Genomic DNA, 15,473 nt, shown 5'->3' on the forward strand with positions numbered 1-15,473 from the left:
AGGAGGCCCGAGGCAGCCGGACAGAAGGGTTGGTAAGAAAGGCCAGACAAAGGACACACAAAGGGGGTCCTGTGAAGCACTCCAAAGTTATCTGGGAGTTGTCTGAGCCCCTCACCTGGTGAGCACAGTACGACGTGGGCAGCCGTTACCTGCAGACGTGGTCTGGATAATAAGAACTGTGAGTAAAGGCCCTGGACTGCATCACTGACTCCGTGTCATTACTGCTGCTGCCCTGCACCATCACCCCCATCCTCCGCATACACTGCCCTGAGGCTATACTCCTCCCGTGGGGAGTTATGCTACGCTCTGCTGCACCCACAACACCAGCCTCAGCGGTCTGCCCTGGAGCGGCGGTTCACTCTGACCGCAATCCACGGGTGGCGTAGTCGGACATTTAAACATCAAAACCACATAAATAGTTGCGCCACTGGTTTGACCGCCCTGAGCCACGGAACCGGGTTGCCGCCACGGAGACTACAACCACCAGCATCCACCAAAAAGGGTCCGGCTCCGGGTGTCCCAAGGCCCAGGGGGCGCGTCAGAACATTTTCATCACCTTTCACAATCACCAATGGGACAAGGCAGGGATGTTCTCTGTCCCCTCTCTTATACATCGTAGTGACGGAGCACCTGCTCTCATCAATTCGCCATAACCCCAATATTAGGTGGATTGAGGTGGGAGGCACCGAGTACAAGTGCTCTCTATTTGCTGATGATGTCCTAGTATATATCACTCAATCACATATATCCATCCATGCTGTTATGGCTGAAATAGATCACTTTGTTACATGGTCAAATTTTAAAATCAATGCAGCGAAGTCTGAGGCCCTCGATGTCTCCCTCCCCAAATCCATATAGGATTCCATCCAGTCCAACTTTCCCTTTGCCTGGCCCTCACATGGTATCAAATACTTAGGAATTCCTATTCATAGAGACCTCTACCATCTATGTTATCTTAATTTTGGGCCCTTTATTGAACAACTCCATACAGACCACGGTTGGCAAGTTAGAACTGTAAGATTCACTACGTGAACCACTGGTGTTTTGTGGAAAAGCACATGTACACTGTGTTCCAAATTATTATGCAAAAAGTGTTTAGGAGTGATAAGGGAAGAATTTGTTTGTTTGTCAGTTAAACTCATTGATGGTGATGTGTGTCAGGGCTCTTTATATCACTGTAAGCAATTGCAGACACCTGTGCTAATTAGTTTGGCAGGTGTGTCCAATGAAAGGCAAGACTACTTAAGAAGGCTGTCTCACATTATTAAGCAACCTACATTTTCTGCCAAAATGGGAAAGAAAAAGGATGTGTCGGCTGCTGAGAAGCAACAAATTGTGGAGTGTTTAGGTCAAGGCATGACTACAATCAACATTGTGCGATGATCAGGATGAAGTGTCTTGGCAATCAAGAAGTATGTAACTGATTGACAGTACACACGTGTGCGTGCTGATAAGGGCAAATTGAGGACTCTTTCCTACAGGCAATTACGTCAGGTTGAAAGAGCAGCGGCAAAAAAGCCTTGTCATAGCAGCAGACAAGTTTTTGAAGCTGCTTGTGCCTCCAACGTCCCCCGAACAACAAGATGCAGGGTCCTTCAGAGGTTTGCAGCTGTGCATACGCCATCCTGTCGACCTCCTCTATCCACTTCACACAAGCAGAAACGGCTCCAGTGGGCCAAACATTACATGAGACTGATTTCAAAACTGTTTTGTTCACGGATGAGTGCCGTGCAGCGCTCGATGGTCCAGATGGATGGAGTGGAGGATGGCTGGTCGATGGACACCCCACGCAAACACGGCTACAGCGCCAACAAGGAGGAGGTGGAGTAATGTTTTGGGCTGGAATCATGGGGAGAGAGATTGTCGGCCCCTTTAGGATCCCTGAAGGCGCTAAAGATGAACTCCATAATGTATGTGGATTTTCTCAAACAGCACTTCCTGCCATGGTTCAAGAAGAAGAACCGTGTATTTCACAGCAAGATCATTTTTCTGCATGATAATGCACCATCTCATGCTGCACATAAAACATCTGCATCTCTGGCTGATATGGGCATAAAAGGGGACAAACTTATGGTGTGACCCCCATGCTCCCCTGACCTCTACCCCATTCAGAACCTTTGGAGCATCATTAAAAGGAGTGTCTATGATGGCGGGAGGCAGTTCACATCTAAGCAACAGCTCTGGGAGGGTATTCTGTCCTCATGCAAAACAATTGAAGCAGAAACCATCCAAAACCTGACAAATTCAATGGACGAGAGAGTTCAGAAGCTCCTTTCGAACAAGGGGTCCTATGTGAAAATGTAACATCACCTAGAATAAAGTTTTGAGTTGAAAACTGTTTGATTTCAGTTTCTAACAACCTGCTAATGCTTATAATTTCAAAAATGACCATTTTTTTGGTCTTTATTAAAATGAAAAGGTTGATCGAAAAGTTTGGGGGATCTAAGAGTGTGGCAACCCAGTAGTCATGATTACTTCGAATTCTGACAATATGAGGGTAATGCTGCAGGTAGTGCAGCAAGAAGGCACTTATGTGTCTTGCGCATCTCGGAGCCCCAAAATTATTTTCCGGGCTAGATGCAGCTAAAAATTATTATTAATTTTAAATCTGGTGAAGCTTTAGTATAGATGGCCTAATAGGATCAGTGCTGCACACTGCTACAAAGCCCAAATTATTTTCCAGTCAAGATACAGATAAACATGATTAGTAATTTTAAATCTGGTGGAGCTTATTATAGATGGCCTAATAGAATCAGTGCTGCACACTGCTACAAAGCCCAAATTATTTTCCAGCCAAGATACAGATAAACATGATTAGTAATTTGAAAGCTTAAAACGGTTGGTAGGGTGATTTTAACCAATCATCAAGCTTTTACTCTCCCCAGGATGACACAGGGGTAGAAAAGTCGTTTCGGATCCATGATTTGTTCATCTTTATGAACGTGAGTCTGTCTACATTATCAGTGGAGAGCCGCGTGCGCTTATCTGTCAGCACACCACCAGCAGCGCTGAACACACGTTCAGACAGAACGCTGGCTGCGGGGCATGACAAGATCTCCAAGGCGTAAGTGGCTAGTTCCGGCCATTTATCCAGATTGGAAGCCCAAAAAGAGCAAGGGTCCAGTGACACAGTCGTGGCTTCAATGTTTACTTGGAGATACTCCTGTACCATCGTCTCTAGGCGTTGACTATGTGTCAGACTTCTTGTCTCCTGTGGCCTTGCAAAGGATGGGCTAAAAAAGTGGTGAAATGATTCCGCAAAATTGATGTTACCAGCAGATACTGTGGTTCTGTTACGGTTTGAGTGCTGAACACTTGACGGTCCCACGGTTGGCAAGTTGGAACTGTGAGATTCACTACGTGCACCACTGGTATTTTGTGGAAAAGCACATGTAAGATTCTGCAACAGTCTCTGCTGATACTCCTGCATGCGTGCATCCCTTTCTATGGCAGGAATAATTTCTGCAAATTTACTTTTGTACCGGGGATCTAACAGTGTGGCAACCCAGTAGTCAGGATTATTTCTAATTCTCACAATTCGAGGGTCATGTTGCAGGTAGTGCAGCAAGAAGGCACTCATGTGTGTTGCGCATCCAGGAGCACCAAGTCCCTGTTGTGTTGGTGGCGAGGTAACAATCATGCTTCCTTCCTCTGTCCTCTCCCCCCAACCTCGAACAACAGAAATGTGATCAAGGTCTCCCTCATCTGATGAGTCTTCCATCAGTTCGTCCTCCACTTCTTCCTGGGCTCCTGCACCTTCCTCACTAGTTTGGCTGCTACCATGCGCCCTGGTAAAACCATCTCCCCCACCCTCACATGCCTGCCGCCTTGGTGCTGCCGACCATCTGGACCTTGCAGATGTTAGCCCTTCCGCATACAACTCCTCCTCCTCTACTTCCTCCACCTCCTCTTGTGCCACCACCTGACTCCGAATTCTGTTTAACATGTGCTCCAGCATGTAAATCACCGGAATAGTCATGCTGATAATGGCATCGTCAGCACTAAACATCTTCGTCGCCATTTCAAAACTGTGCAGAAGGGAACATAGGTCCCTGATCTGAGACCACTCCTCCAGCGTGATTTGCCCCACCTCTGGATCTCGTTGGCCCAGGCTATACATCAGAACGTATTGCACCAGGGCTTGTCGGTGCTGCCACAGTCGCTGCAACATGTGCAGAGTTGAATTCCACCGGGTAGGCACATCGCATTTTAGCCGGTGAAGTGGCAGGCCCAACGACTTCTGTAGAGATGTAAGTCGCTGAGCTGCGGGATGCGAACGGCGGAAGTGAGCACACAGCGACCATGCCCTCTGCAGAAGGCCATCTAGTCCGGGATAGTGGGCTAAAAATTGCCATACAAGGCACGTGTGTGACATTGCCCCGTCGAAGGGCCGCACCCAGGTTTGCAGCATTGTCGCACACGGCCTTCCCTGGTTTCAGGTCCAGTGGAGACAACCATTCATGAAACTGGGTCTCCAGAGCTGACCACAACTCCTCAGCTGTGTGACTCACATTTCCCAGACATTTCAAAGTAAAAACCGCCTGATGACGTTCAGCCCTGCTGCCAGCATAGTAAGGAGGTGTGCAGGATCCCTTCTGCGCAGTTAGAAAGCTTGTGGCATGACCAGACAGGCTTTGGGTGCAGGTGGAGGACCGAGAGGAGGTTGAGGAGGCAGAAGCAGTGGAGGAACTTTGAGATAAAGAGGATTGACGCACAACTCGTGGGGACGGCAAGACTTGGACAGCAGCCCCTTGTCCTGCTGTCACCATAGTTACCCAGTGCCCAGTCAGCGACATGTAACGCCCCTGTCCATGCCTACTCGTCCAAGTGTCTGTGGTGAAATGCACCCTGTCACACACAGAGTTTCTCAAAGAAGCGGTGATGTTGTGTGCGACATGCTGGTGGAGCGCAGGCACACCTTTCTTTGAGAAGTAGTGCCGACTGGGCATCTGGTACTGGGGCACTGCGACGGACATAAGGTCTCGAAAATCCTCTGTGTCCACCAGGCGGAAAGGCAGCATTTCTGTAGCCAAGAACTTGCAGATGGTGAAATTCAACCTCTTAGCTTTCTCATGGCTAGGAGGAAATGGTCTTTTACTTGTCCACATCTGAGGGACCGAGGGCTGGCTATTGTGCTTAGACGGGGTTGATAAGGGTGTCCCCGGCAAACTGCCGGTCTGTGAGGAAGATGCAGGCGGACATTTTAGGTTGCCTTGATCCAAAGGTGGTGCTATCGATGTTGGACAGCGCTCAACACCAGCTGGTGTTACCACCTCCAAAGAAAATGATGACCTGCCAATCACGCTGGCTGTTGCGGGTAAAGAGGTGGCAGGTCTGCGCCCCAAAACAGGTGTGACTGCTGTCCCCCCAGTCACAGAGGATGAAGAGGCCGCGGATGCACAAGATATGGCAGATGGTGGTTGGCCCGGCCGGCTAGGCCGCATTGTAGCACACTGAGCTTCCCACTGCAACTTATGCTTCATGTCCATGTGCCGGTTCATGCATGAAGTACTCAAACTATGTATTTTTTGGCCTCTACTTAGCTTTTGCTGACAAATGTTACAGATAACACGAGTTGGGTCATCTTTATCGATCTGAAAAAATGCCCAGGCTATGCAAGGCTTAGCACCCATGCGACCTGAAGAGCCACCACGACTTGTGGTGAGAGGCAGAGTTGTGTTTGAGGATTCAGTTGTTGACGTGCTTCCAGTACTACGTCTCTGTCCAGGAAGGCGCAACCTGACCTCGTCGTCACTAGCATCTTCCTCCACCTCCTCTGCTGACCTCATCTCTTGGCTGACTGTGGGTTGACAGTAAGTGGGATCTCCAACCTCATCATCATCACCCTGTGCGTTATCACACCCGTCGTCCTCAGAGCCAACCTGTTCCTGCCCTGACAAAAAACTAAAGTTGTCGCTCCAATCAGGTATTTGAGTCTTATCATCGTCTTCCTCATTGTCTCCACCAGCAGGAGTTACAGTTTGGGAATGAGGGTCTACATTATGGTCAGAACCTTCTGCGTCTGGTCCTGGATCCGACTCATAAAGATTCTGGGCATCAGTGCAGATCATTTCCTCGTCTGGATTCACAGAAGCGCTGGAGTCGACCTCTGATTCCCAGGCTATAGTATGAGTAAACAGCTCTGCAGACTCAACCATCTGTTCTACCTCATACTCAGACGGGCAGCTGGAGATTTGGGAGCTGTGAGGAAGCAAATGCGATTGGGGTGACACCTTTGAGGACTGGAGTATTTGTGATGTTGAAGTTGATGTGGAGGAGAGCCCACTTAAAGGAGCACTTGATATCCGTTGAAGCACCTGCTGTTTTTGTGCCTCATCTGGAATTTGTAGCGATTGGCGTGGCCGTAAGAAAGGGATCTTATCACATTGTCCGCTAAAAGAAGTAGACATTTTAGTTTGGCTGGAAGATGGTCTTTCTTCTGCAGATGTTACTGTTGCTTTAACACCTACCCCACGGACACAACCTTTTTTCCCCTTCCCAACACGCCTATTCCCCTTTCCACCAGCAGCAGGCCTTTTTCCACTCATTTTGGTGGTTAACTAATTAACAACTCTGGAGTTGTTTGCACAAAAAAACAATGGATGGGAACCGAGCAGAGCTGAGTGGCCAAACTGTGGTATTAGGCCAAAACTATTGGCTGGGTTAGATGCAGAAAAAAATTATATTCAATTTGCAACCTGATGGAGGTCAGTATAGATGGACTAATAGAGAAAGTCCCACACACTGCTAGAAGGCCAAATATTTTTTCAGAGCTAGATGCAGATAAAAATTATTTTTAATTTGCAACCTGATGGAGGTCAGTATAGATGGACTAATAGAGAAAGTCCCACACACTGCTAGAAGGCCAAATATTTTTTCAGAGCTAGATGCAGATAAAAATTATTTTTAATTTGCAACCTGATGGAGGTCAGTATAGATGGACTAATAGAGAAAGTCCCACACACAGCTAGAAGCCCAATATTTTTTCAGAGGTAGATGCAGAAAAAAATATATTCAGTTTGCAACCTGATGGAGGTCAGTATAGATGGACTAATACAACAAGTCCCACACACAGCTAGAAGCCCAATATTTTTTCAGAGGTAGATGCAGAAAAAAATATATTCAGTTTGCAACCTGATGGAGGTCTGTATAGATGGATTAATAGAACAAGTCCCACACACAGCTAGAAGCCCAATATTTTTTCAGAGGTAGATGAAGAAAAAAATATATGCAGTTTGCAACCTGATGGAGGTCAGTATAGATGGACTAATACAACAAGTCCCACACACAGCTAGAAGCCCAATATTTTTTCAGAGCTAGATGCAGAAAAAAATTATATTCAATTTGCAACCTGATGGAGGTCAGTATAGATGGACTAATAGAATGATGCTATGCCCAAAAGATTTTACTTCACTAGGTGCAGTAAAAAAATTGATATTCTATACACAGGTGGTATATCTTGCAACACAGATAGGCTACTCCACTGACTAACACACTCTGCAATAGGCCAAAAAGGATTAGCTTTGCTAGATTCAGCCAAATGCTGTGAAAAAAACTTGCACAGCACTGGCACAGACCTGCCTGGCAAAAACTGATAGGAACTGATGTAACCTAGTCCTGAAAAGGACTCCAATTACAATTAGTCTTTACTCCCACAATCTATCTATTTAAGAGCACAGACCTGCCTGATAAAAGTCGTAGGAAATGCTGTAACCTAGTCCTTAAAAGGACTGCAATCACAACTATTCCCTACTCCCAAGCTATCTGTAGATTTGTGCGAAAATTGGCTTGAAATTAACAAGGTATAGCGCACACAGCAACAGCGGTGCCGTCTAACACGCAGCTGCAGCAGTGAGAAAATGGTGGCGATGGGGAAAATGGCTTGGTCTTATAGGGCAAGGACATGTGACATACACTGCCAATGACACATGCCCTTGCTTGTGTGAAAAAAAGCACTTCGCTCCGTGTGTGCGCTGCTGATAGGCTGACAGATTGCACCTCCCCACTGTAAATGCGGGAAAGAGGAAAAAAAAATGGAGATCTTCATTGTTCCTGCAGAGATCCATCCCCTGCCCCTCCCCCACCCCGCTGTACACTCAAACTGCGTATTAACATTAATTTTCATCATTACTGAGAAAAAATCCAGTTATGATTTTGGTGCACGAACAGTTATCGAACATAACCTCGAACAGCCGAATTTTTTTTCAAATCGTTCGTGTTCGCCGAACGGCTCGAACACCGCCCAAAACAGCTCGAATTTGAGATTGGCGAACAGTTCGAGTAGAACAACGCTCATCTCTATTCAGAAGCTCCTTTCGAACAAGGGGTCCTATGTGCAAATGTAACATCACCTAGAATAAAGTTTTGAGTTGAAAACTGTTTGATTTCAGTTTCTAATAACCTGCTAATGCTTATAATTTCAAAAATGACCATTTTTTTGTTCTTTATTAAAATGAAAAGGTTGATCGAAGAGTGTGGGGGATCTAAGAGTGTGGCAACCCAGTAGTCAGGATTACTTCGAATTCTGACAATCTGAGGGTCATGTTGCAGGTAGTGCAGCAAGAAGGCACTCATGTGTCTTGCGCATCTAGGAGACCCAAAATTATTTTCCGGGCTAGATGCAGCTAAAAATTATTATTAATTTGAAAGCTGGTGGAGCTTATTATAGATGGCCTAATAGAATCAGTGCTGCACACTGCTACAAAGTCCAAATTATTTTCCAGCCAAGATACAGATAAACATAATTAGTAATTTTAAAGCTTAAAACGGTTGGTGAGGTGATTTTAACCAATCATCAAGCTTTTACTCTCCCCAGGATGACACAGGGGTAGAAAAGTCGTTTCGGATCCATGATTTGTTCATCTTTATGAACGTGAGTCTGTCTACATTATCAGTGGAGAGCCGCGTGCGCTTATCTGTCAGCACACCACCAGCAGCGCTGAACACACGTTCAGACAGAACGCTGGCTGCGGGGCATGACAAGATCTCCAAGGCGTAAGTGGCTAGCTCCGGCCATTTATCCAGATTGGAAGCCCAAAAAGAGCAAGGGTCTAGTGACACAGTCATGGCTTCAATGTTTACTTGGAGATACTCCTGTACCATCGTCTCTAGGCGTTGACTATGTGTCAGACTTCTTGTCTCCTGTGGCCTTGCAAAGGATGGGCTAAAAAAGTGGTGAAATTATTGCGCAAAATTGATGTTACCAGCAGATACTGTATTTCTGTTACGGTTTGAGTGCTGAACACTCGACGGTCCCACGGTTGGCAAGTTCGAACTGTGAGATTCACTACGTGCACCAATGGTGTTTTGTGGAAAAGCACATGTAAGATTCTGCAACAGTCTCTGCTGATACTCCTGCATGCGTGCATCCCTTTCGGCAGGAATAATTTCTGCAAATTTACTTTTGTACCGGGGATCTAACAGTGTGGCAACCCAGTAGTCAGGATTATTTCTAATTCTCACAATTCGAGGGTCATGTTGCAGGTAGTGCAGCAAGAAGGCACTCATGTGTCTTGCGCATCCTGGAGCACCAAGTCCCTGTTGTGTTGGTGGCGAGGTAACAATCATGCTTCCTTCCTCTGTCCTCTCCCCCCAACCTCGCACAACAGAAATGTGATCAAGGTCTCCCTCATCTGATGAGTCTTCCATCAGTTCGTCCTCCACTTCTTCCTGGGCTCCTGCACCTTCCTCACTAGTTTGGCTGCTACCATGCGCCCTGGTAAAACCATCTCCCCCACCCTCACATGCCTGCCGCCTTGGTGCTGCCGACCATCTGGACCTTGCAGATGTTAGCCCTTCCGCATACAACTCCTCCTCCTCTACTTCCTCCACCTCCTCTTGTGCCACCACCTGACTCCGAATTCTGTTTAACATGTGCTCCAGCATGTAAATCACCGGAATAGTCATGCTGATAATGGCATCGTCAGCACTAAACATCTTCGTCGCCATTTCAAAACTGTGCAGAAGGGAGCATAGGTCCCTGATCTGAGACCACTCCTCCAGCGTGATTTGCCCCACCTCTGGATCTCGTTGGCCCAGGCTATACATCAGAACGTATTGCACCAGGGCTTGTCGGTGCTGCCACAGTCGCTGCAACATGTGCAGAGTTGAATTCCACCGGGTAGGCACATCGCATTTTAGCCGGTGAAGTGGCAGGCCCAACGACTTCTGTAGAGATGTAAGTCGCTGAGCTGCGGGATGCGAACGGCGGAAGTGAGCACACAGCGACCATGCCCTCTGCAGAAGGCCATCTAGTCCGGGATAGTGGGCTAAAAATTGCCATACAAGGCACGTGTGTGACATTGCCCCGTCGAAGGGCCGCACCCAGGTGTGCAGCATTGTCGCACACGGCCTTCCCTGGTTTCAGGTCCAGTGGAGACAACCATTCATGAAACTGGGTCTCCAGAGCTGACCACAACTCCTCAGCTGTGTGACTCACATTTCCCAGACATTTCAAAGTAAAAACCGCCTGATGACGTTGAGCCCTGCTGCCAGCATAGTAAGGAGGTGTGCAGGATCCCTTCTGCGCAGTTAGAAAGCTTGTGGCATGACCAGACAGGCTTTGGGTGCAGGTGGAGGACCGAGAGGAGGTTGAGGAGGCAGAAGCAGTGGAGGAACTTTGAGATAAAGAGGATTGACGCACAACTCGTGGGGACGGCAAGACTTGGACAGCAGCCCCTTGTCCTGCTGTCACCATAGTTACCCAGTGCCCAGTCAGCGACATGTAATGCCCCTGTCCATGCCTACTAATCCAAGTGTCTGTGGTGAAATGCACCCTGTCACACACAGAGTTTCTCAAAGAAGCGGTGATGTTGTGTGCGACATGCTGATGGAGCGCAGGCACACCTTTCTTTGAGAAGTAGTGCCGACTGGGCATCTGGTACTGGGGCACTGCGACGGACATAAGGTCTCGAATATCCTCTGTGTCCACCAGGCGGAAAAGCAGCATTTCTGTAGCCAAGAGCTTGCAGATGGTGAAATTCAACCTCTTAGCTTTCTCATGGCTAGGAGGAAATGGTCTTTTAATTGTCCACATCTGAGGGACCGAGGGCTGGCTGTTGTGCTTAGACGGGGTTGAGAAGGGTGTCCCCAGCAAACTGCCGGTCTGTGAGGAAGATGCAGGCGGACATGTTAGGTTGCCTTGATCCAAAGGTGGTGCTATCGATATCGGACAGCGCTCAACACCAGCTGGTGTTACCACCTCCAAAGAAAATGATGACCTGCCAATCACGCTGGCTGTTGCGGGTAAAGAGGTGGCAGGTCTGCGTCCCAAAACAGGTGTGACTGCTGTCCCCCCAGTCACAGAGGATGAAGAGGCCGCGGATGCACAAGATGTGGCAGACGGTGGTTGGCCCGGCCGGCTAGGCCGCATTGTAGCACAGTGAGCTTCCCACTGCAACTTATGCTTCATGTCCATGTGCCGGTTCATGCATGAAGTACTCAAACTATGTATTTTTTGGCCTCTACTTAGCTTTTGCTGACAAATGTTACAGATAACACGAGTTGGGTCATCTTTATCGATCTGAAAAAATGCCCAGGCTATGCAAGGTGTAGCGCCGGCGTCCCTGCCCTCTGCCAGGCAGGGACGCTGTTCCCCTCACCTCCCTGCTCCGTGCCCGGCGTCCTCCTCCCGCTCTGCTGGCAGCGCGCGCTCCTTCCCGGCCACTGTGCTTAGGGCGCGCGCGCGCGCTCTCCCTTCCTCTTAAATGGGCCGCGCGCGCCGTCCTAAGGAGTCCCCGGCCAATGGCCGGGGGACTTCACCATATATAAGGCACCTCCTCCAAAATGGAGGTGCCCGAGCAATGTTGTTGCACTGTTCTACTCTGCTTCAGCCCTCAGGTCCCGTTGCCAGTTACCTGCCAGTTACCTGCCAGATTCCTGCCTGATTATCTGCTACCTGCCTGCTAGTCTGAGGTCCGACGGTCTGCCTTACTACTCCTGTCAGTCTGTCTAAGGACCAGCCTGCCCGCTCACCTGGGAGCGCACATCAGCCACCTGCCTGCTTGCCTGAGGTCCGACGGTCTGCCTTCCAACTCCTGTCAGTCTGTCTATGGACCAGCTTGCCCGCTCACCTGGGAGCACACACCAGCTACCTGCCTGCTAGTCTACCTGGAGGCTCCGCCGTCACGTGCTGTGACCACCTGCCTGTCCAGTGACTCCTGCTCGCTCACCTGGGAGCGCTCATCTGCTGCCTGTCTGCTAGCCTACCTGGAGGCTCTGCCATCACGTGCTGTGACCACCCGCCTGTCCAGAGACTTCTGCCCGCTCACCTGGGAGCGCTCATCTGCCGCCTGTCTGTTGGTCTTCCTGGAGGCTCCGCCGTCACATGCTGTGACCACCCGTTCATCCAGAGACTCTCGCCTGCTCACCTGGGAGCTCACGTCTATCATCAGCCGCCACAGGTCATACCAACCCTTTACCTAGAGACTGCCCCGGTCACTTGCCGTGACCATCTGCCCGTTCATCCAGAGACTGCCCCGGTCACTTGCCGTGACCATCTGCCCGTTCATTCAGAGACTGCCCCGGTCACTTGCCGTGACCATCAGCCCGTTCATCCAGAGACTGCCCCGGTCACTTGCCGTGACCTCCAGCCTGTTCACTCAGAGACTGTCCCGGTCACCTGCTGTGACCTCCTGCCCGTCTTCCCTGGTCGCCACCCGCTCCCTTACAAGGACTGCCCCCTTGTATAGTAGCTCAGAGGTTCCGCCTCCCAGACCCGTTACACAAGGCTTAGCACCCATGTGACCTGAAGAGTCACCACGACTTGTGGTGAGAGGCAGAGTTGTGTTTGAGGATGCAGTTGCTGACGTGCTTCCAGTACTACGTCTCTGTCCAGGAAGGCGCAACCTCACTAGCATCCTCCTCCACCTCCTCTGCTGACCTCATCTCTTGACTGACTATGGGTTGACAGTAAGTGGGATCTCCAACCTCATCATCATCACCCTGTGTGTTATCACACCCGTCGTCCTCAGAGCCAACCTGTTCCTGCCCTGACAAAAAACTAAAGTTGTCGCTCCAATCAGGTATTTGAGTCTCAGAGCTAGATGCAGAAAAAAATTATATTGAATTTGCCACCTGATGGAGGTCAGTATAGATGGATTAACAGAACAAGTCCCACACACTGCTAGAAGCCAAAATATTTTTTAAGAGCTAGATGCAGAAAAAAATTATATTGAATTTGCAACCTGATGGAGGTCAGTATAGATGGACTAATAGAACAAGTCCCACACACTGCTACAAGCTGTAATATTTTTTCAGAGCTAGATGCAGAAAAAAATTATATTGAATTTGCAACCTGATGGGGGTTAGTATGGATGGACTAATAGAACAAGTCCCACACACTGCTAGAAGCCTAAATATTTTTTCAGAGCTAGATGCAGAAAAAAATTATATTGAATTTGCAACCTGATGGAGGTTAGTATAGATGGACTAATAGAACAAGTCCCACACACTGCTACAAGCTGAAATATTTTTTCAGAGCTAGATGCAGAAAAAAATTATATTGAATTTGCAACCTGATGGAGGTCAGTATAGATGGACTAATAGAACAAGTCCCACACACTGCTAGAAGCTGAAATATTTTTTCAGAGCTAGATGCAGAAAAAAATTATATTGAATTTGCAACCTGATGGAGGTTAGTATAGATGGACTAATAGAACAAGTCCCACACACTGCTACAAGCTGAAATATTTTTTCAGAGCTAGATGCAGAAAAAAATTATATTGAATTTGCAACCTGATGGAGGTCAGTATAGATGGACTAATAGAACAAGTCCCACACACTGCTAGAAGCTGAAATATTTTTTCAGAGCAAGATGCAGAAAAAAATTATATTGAATTTGCAACCTGATGGAGGTCAGTATAGATGGACTAATAGAACAAGTCCCACACACTGCTATAAGCTGAAATATTTTTTCAAAGCTACATGCAGAAAAAAATTATATTGAATTTGCAACCTGATGGAGGTTAGTATAGATGGACTAATAGAACAAGTCCCACACACTGCTAGAAGCCTAAATATTTTTTCAGAGCTAGATGCAGAAAAAAATTATATTGAATTTGCAACCTGGTGGAGGTTAGTATAGATGGACTAATAGAACAAGTCCCACACACTGCTACAAGCTGAAATATTTTTTCAGAGCTAGATGCAGAAAAAAATTATATTGAATTTGCCACCTGATGGAGGTCAGTATAGATGGACTAATAGAACAAGTCCCACACACTGCTAGAAGCCGAAATATTTTTTCAGAGCTAGATGCAGAAAAAAATTATATTGAATTTGCAACCTGATGGAGGTCAGTATAGATGGACTAATAGAACAAGTCCCACACACTGCTACAAGCTGTAATATTTTTTCAGAGCTAGATGCAGAAAAAAATTATATTGAATTTGCAACCTGATGGGGGTTAGTATAGATGGACTAATATAACAAGTCCCACACACTGCTAGAAGCCTAAATATTTTTTCAGAGCTAGATGCCGAAAAAAATTATATTGAATTTGCAACCTGATGGAGGTCAGTATAGATGGACTAATAGAAGAAGTCCCACACACTGTTACAAGCTGAAATATTTTTTCAGAGCTAGATGCAGAAAAAAATATATTGAATTTGCAACCTGATGGAGGTCAGTATAGATGGACTAATAGAACAAGTCCCACACACTGCTAGAAGCTGAAATATTTTTTCAGAGCTAGATGCAGAAAAAAATTATATTGAATTTGCAACCTGATGGAGGTTAGTATAGATGGACTAATAGAACAAGTCCCACACACTGCTAGAAGCCTAAATATTTTTTCAGAGCTCGATGCAGATAAAAATTATATTGAATTTGCAACCTGGTGGAGGTTAGTATAGATGGACTAATAGAATGATGCTATGCCCAAAAGGTTTTACTTCACTAGGTGCAGTAAAAAAATTTGTATTCTATACACAGGTGGTGTAGCTTGCAACCTGATGGGGGCTACTCCACTGACTAACACACTCTGCAATAGGCCAAAAAGGATTTGCTTTGCTAGATTTAGCCAAATGCTGTGAAAAAAACTTGCACAGCACTGGCACAGACCTGCCTGGCAAAAAGTGATAGGAACTGATGTAACCTAGCCCTGAAAAGGACTGCAATTACAATTAGTCTTTACTCCCAACCTATCTATTTAAGAGCACAGACCTGCCTGATAAAAGTCGTATGAAATGATGTAACCTAGTCCTTAAGGCTATGTGCCCACGTTGCGGAAATGAAGCAAAAAATTTCTGCTTCATTTCTGCAAGTAAAAACGCATGCGGAATTCCGCACACGTTTATCGCGCGTTTATCGCGCGATTTCCACATGCGGAATTGCCTTGCGTTTTTTAATGCATTGCAAAAGGCAATTCCGCTTGCGGAAACGCAAAATTAATGAACATGCTGCGGATTTTTGAACGCAGCATAAACGCTGCGGAAAAATCCGCAGCGTGGGCATAGAACTTGCGGAATCCCCTT

Source organism: Phyllobates terribilis, unplaced genomic scaffold, assembly GCF_046119375.1.
Source record: "Phyllobates terribilis strain yellow unplaced genomic scaffold, ASM4611937v1 Scaffold_8__6_contigs__length_399053987, whole genome shotgun sequence".
Taxonomy (NCBI): Eukaryota; Metazoa; Chordata; class Amphibia; order Anura; family Dendrobatidae; genus Phyllobates; species Phyllobates terribilis.